Source organism: Squalius cephalus (genome assembly GCF_949319135.1).
Source record: "Squalius cephalus genome assembly, chromosome: 9".
NCBI classification, from domain to species: Eukaryota; Metazoa; Chordata; class Actinopteri; order Cypriniformes; family Leuciscidae; genus Squalius; species Squalius cephalus.
In genome coordinates, this window is record NC_137130.1 from 28,030,731 (window position 1) to 28,036,758 (window position 6,028).

Here is a 6,028-nt window from a genome sequence, read left to right on the forward strand (position 1 = left end):
GGTTTGTTTTGTTTGAATGTCTCAGCTAAACAGGCCAATGAGAGACTATTTACTACCATTATTCATTTTAATTATACTAATGTCTAACTACAATGTGTACAAATGTATAAAAATGATCAGAGATCAGGTAAAACCCACAGACACTTGTTCATTGATTTGTGGGCTGACAGAGATCTGGTAGGCTTTTATGCCTTATAGGTTTGTGCAGCTATATGCTACTGCTCAGCCATTGTTTCGTGCAACTCCGTGGCAAGACCATTGACGGGTAGCCTACAATGCGTGATTCTATAAGCTTCGGTAAATCTGAGAAATTATTGGAGTTATTCCAATCTAGCGAGTAGCGACACAGTATGAGTGAACCGTATTAGGGAACACAAGGTAGCACCACACTGAGCTGGTGCAGTAATGCAGTATTACCAACAAGAAAGGTGAAGGAGAGTCTTTAAAAAACTTGAGAGACAGTGAAAAGTAGCAAAAAGAAAAGGAGCAGCATTTAATATATTTTACCTTCCACATAAGCACACACTTGTGTTTGAATCTGCCTGACGTGGATAAACAAAATAACCCAATACAGACATAATAACAGAAATATATTCCATTGTAAGTGTCATATTGCTTAATCTAAATGTTGTAATGCATGAAGGGTGAACTGTTAATGGAATTGGAATTAATGGTTTGGAATTAAATATGTGCTGCTATTTGAAAACTGATATATGTCGCTGTATGTCTTCTGAAGTGACACAATCGCTGTGTTTAAAAAACTGGTAATTCAAGCCTTTTTTTTACTCTTTTCAAATCAAAACATTGATCAATTCCAATGTCAAATCAAATCTCAAATAATTTTAGGATACAAATGTAATAATAAAAGAGAGTCTGTAGCAACTCCTAAATGGAAAATGTTGACTTTATTTCAGAGATGCAAAACCTCCCAGTTGTGGTTGAAGTGGTGTTCAGTTACCATGTTAAGTTGAAATGGTTGCTCATGCAATCAGAGTCTTAGCAAGGGTATCCGGAAAGCCGGGGCCCCTAGAAACGTCACCACCTTTCTCCTCTCTAGCAACGACCCTGCATGATTGTGTATTTCCATTAATTTAAGAATTATTGTATCTCATGTCACTCATTTCTAAGGATTCAAGTGTCATGCATTTTGTGCATGTGCTTCATTGTGCAGCTAATAGGGTGAATCAATGTGCTTCTCTGTCACAAGCTCTCTGTGGCTATACTTGTTTCCTGATTGTCTTTTCCTGTCACTCTAAATCATCACTGTTTTACTACAAGATGTGTTTAGTATCAAGAGTTCTAAACTCAGTACTTTGCTCTTCTGCTTATTACATTAAGTACACTAAAAAAAAAATCCTAGCAGAAATATTTTTTTAAACTAATTGTTTACTAAATACTAAATATTCAACTATATTCTGGGAGTGTGGTAAAAAAAAAAATGCTGGCGGTGGCTGCCAACTTTTTTCAATAAATCCTGCCTGGAAAGAGTTAAAGATTACTGAATTCAGTTTGATTAAAGGTTTTTGTTGTCATAGTATTTCAAGCACATTGTGAAATCATGTAATTTATTCCACATCATTTAGTCATTATTATGTTACTTTAGCTTCAATAAACTCATCAGCTTTTTTTGCCCTCTTGTCTTCACTTCCTCACTTACTAGTTCAGTCTCTACAGCATGTCTACAAGCCAAGCCTTTAAGATACTGAGTGGACAGTGAGATAGTTTATACTCTTCACAGCCCTTAAACTGAGTGTCCTGTTATGGCAAATTTTCAAACCAGGATTCTTCATCTGGATCTCTGTGTCGTCATTGTTCTCCTGACTTACACAGGTACTGATTTAAGATCAAGATTTCATTCCTCTCCTTACTTGTTTCATGATGTCTTCGTCTCAAAGCCGATAAACAGGATACATAACTGTATGCTAGCTGATATGAGTATAAAGCCCAACATAGTTTGATAAATAAATTACTATCTTACCATTTAGTGTAGTTGTGGAAAAATATATCAGGTTAAAAGATTAAAATTCATATGAACAAGGTGTCTCATCAGCTTTTGTATGTGTGCATTGTTTCTACTGCATGATTTTACTATTCACTGAAGTTACTGTAAAACTTCAGTAATTGTGATTCAGTAACTCTTTTCATCAGATTATTCCAAATCAAATCAAGAGCTAAGACTTCTACAGCACATCAACAAAACAGTGTTTGTGGGGGAAACAGTTACACTTTACTGCAACAAAACCCCATTTGATGAAGATTTCACATGGAAAATGAACAGCTCTGTTATTTTTATGTATGACTCGACCAATAACATAACTATGAGAAACTTCAGCTCAAACAGGATTCACATCAACCCAGCAGTTCCAAGAGAGTTAAAAATACATCAAATACAAGCGTCTGATGCAGGAAACTACACCTGTTATCCAGCAGAAATAGGATGGACATTAACAATAACAGGTTACTCCATGATTTCATTTGTTGTACTTGTTCCCTTTCGGTCACATTAGACGCCACGTCGGACTGACCCACGAATAGGAATTTCGCTATAGAGAGGCCAATCTACTTCGAGTGTAACTAAAACGGTAAGGGTGGATTTCCTGCAGGGGTTCAGTCTGCAAGATTGCCGAATGACTAAAGAAACGTTATTAGCAAGTTGGTAGAAAACTGTACATTTCTTGTCTATTACCACCCACTGCTACTTATACCAACGACGGAAATAAGCACAGTTACAATAGCTTAATATGTGAGAGAGCGTTGCAATAGAGTGTGACAATATTGTATTGCAATATGCAGCACTTCAAAGTCAATACCAAATCAAAACTACTTAGCACATTATTTGTAATTGAAAAGGTTGAATGACAAAATATGGTTATGGTTACACTTAAAATAGTTACAAAATAGATGTATGAGATGATAATAACTTATAGAATGAACAAGAGGAGTAGCTGGCCGCACACTGATCAACTCAAGACTTGAAGTCTACAAAAGCATATTTTATTTTTCAAATTGCATTGTGCAAATAAAGTGCAAAGTGCATGTGGATTAAAAACAGACTAGACACCAGCAAACGTTTCAGCACATTGCTATCTTCAGTGCTCATTTAGCTAACAACATTCACCCTTTTAAAGCAAGTCAGCAATTAAGGATAAACAGCTGAATACAATCATCTCAATCTCAATTGTCTCAAGTAGAATTACAAACAGATATAAGTTTCAAATGAGCAGCTTCCAATGATAATACAGCATTGTAGACATACAGAAAGAAAGAATGTGTTTTACAAAAAACAGGAAAATTCAAGTTCTTCATTCATGCCTTCAGGAAATAAAGTTTTAAGTTCAAAGATCCAAAAAGCCTCCCTTTGCAATAATTTTCTATCTCTATCTCCACCTCTCCGGTGGGGTAGAATCCTCTCGATGCCCAGGAACTTCATGTCAGACAAAGAATGGTTAGCAGACTTAAAATGACGAGAAATTGAAGATGTATCATCCTGTCTCCTAATGGCACTTGTGTGTTCAATCATTCTTGTGCGTAATGCACGTGTAGTTTTGCCAACATATAGTTGTGGACATGGACAAATGATAATGTAAACAACATATGTACTCTTACAAGTAATCAGTTGTCTAATCTTATACGTTTTTAGTGTACGAGGATGTGTGAATGATTTACATTTGACATACTTAGTACAGGAAGAGCAATTGTGACATGGAAAATTCCCCTGGGCATCGACAAGAGTAGTTGGAGATGAGATGTGGGTGTCAGCATGGACAAGCTTGTCCCTCAAATTAGAGCTCCTGGAAGAGACAAAAAGTGGTTGTTCACTAAATACATTCATTAACTGGGGATCACTTTGAATAATGTGCCAATGGTTATTGATTAATGTGGATTTAAAAATGCATGAAAAATTCTTATTTCTTTTTTTCATAGTCAAGTTTCTCTCCTCCTGTTTTTGTAGAATGGAAACCTTTTCAAGTGCAGTATCAAGCCACTGGTTGGGATAGCCTCGTGATTTAAAGTCCATATACAAGCTCTGGGCTTTAGACTCAAAGTCTTCTCTCCCCGAGCAAATGTGGTGAAGTCTCAAGAATTGGCTGTAAGGTAAACCTCGTTTTAGGGGCATTGGATGAGCACTGCTAGCATGAAGGAGACTGTTCTTAGCTGTATCTTTTCTATAAAGAGAAGAGACTATTTTATTGTCCACAATTGATATGGAAGTGTCCAGGAAATTGACATCAGTTAGCCCCACATGATATGTAAATTTAATGGAGGGCCTAAGACAGTTCATGTACAAAACAAATGTTTCAAAATCACGTGCAGAACCTTTATAAATGACAAAGCAATCATCAATGTATCTCTTAAACAAAATAATATTGTCCAAGAAAGGGTTATTATTGAAAACATATTGGTCCTCTAGGAAACCCAAATTTCTATCATGTAGAACTTTTCCAGTTCTACATGATAATAACTTATACCATTAATCTTACCCAGCATATATGTAAATGTTATCTGAGAGATAGACAGAGAGAGAGAGAGAGAGAGAGAGAGAGAGAGAGAGAGAGAAAGAAAGAGAAAAAGAAAAGAAGAGGTAAAGAGAGAGAGCCCCAAGAAAGGAACCCAGAGAATAACAAGAGAGCCAGAGCAACAGTTTCAATCTTCTTTTATCCCTTCCGTGACCATGTGACTAAAACCAAAATGTGAGACGTTCAAACTGACCAATCAGATAATTACAACTTCCCCCACCGTACTAAAGGTGTGAAAATTCATAGACCCCCAAAGTACACGCTATCAGCCCCTCTGGGAACTCCAAATGGTCCTTGTGGTAGAAAGAGGGGGTGGAAAACAGTAAAGCAAATGTCTTTGTTCATTTCAAATATCTTGGATTATTTGGAGATTGTCTACTTCTGTAAAATAGCTTGGACATTAACAATAACCTCAATGACCTGAGCAGTGAGGGCTTCTCCTTCGGGGAACCAACCCCCTAGGGCCCCTCCCCCTTAAGCGCATCACAAGCTGTGCAGCTTCCGGATGGAATTGCTGGTCCTTCAAAAAAAAAAAAAAAAAAAAAAATGGAAACCTAGCATTTCATTCGGGACTCTGAATTGGCTTACAAAGCACAAGGCGTGCCTTGCCCGCTCAGGCTGCGAGCTCACTCAACAAGTATTGTTGCATCCTCCTGGGCACTGGCACATGGCACCTCACTGACAATTATTTGAAGAGCTGCAGGCTGGGTAACACCCAACACGTTCGCTGGATTCTATAGCCTACGTGCAGAGCCGGTATCCTCTTGTGTTCTCACCTCAAATGGGTAGAAGCACTGAGATGTCTCTTGTCGGATTGCTGTGCCTACAGTTGCGCTCATGTCTCCAGAGTGAAAAACCTGTTGAGTCCTCCGTCACCCTCGGCATCCGGACATGGCAGAGCGTCTGGCGCTAGGCCTATATCCCGCTGAATCCTTGAGAACCGGGTCTAGGCTGGGTGCTATATGCGTGGCCCTGCAGGGATCCCATTTGTTGCTTTTTTTCCACGGTTGCTCCTAAACGGAAGCCTGTGTCTTTCCCTTGGGAGAACCCATCTCTTAGGAGATTGGAGTCATCCCAGTAATTACAAATAAACAACCCCACGGGGTTAGTCCTTATGTTTTCTCCACATGACTCCTTCAGGGAAGGATGTGGCTTCCACAGCGTTCCTTTTCCATGGAAAAGGCATGCTTTCCCAATGTTATCCAATAGTCTCACTGAGTCAGAACAGCAGTAATGGACTTCTCTGTGTAAGCCCTGTCCCATCAGGTAAGAGGGAGTAGGGGGTTTACACAGGGTGCTGGATGGGGTCAGCAGCTGTGGCGCTTTAGTAGGGGATTCCTATTCGGTTACGCATGTAACCCTCGTTCCCTGAAGGAGGAAACGGATATGCCACGTCCCGTCGCCACATCTCCTGTGCCCAGCTGGGGCAGCCAGGTGATGGGCACGGCTCTTCAGCGAAAACCTGAAGATGTGATGCACTTGCTGCTCATTATATACCCGTGCTGCGAGCA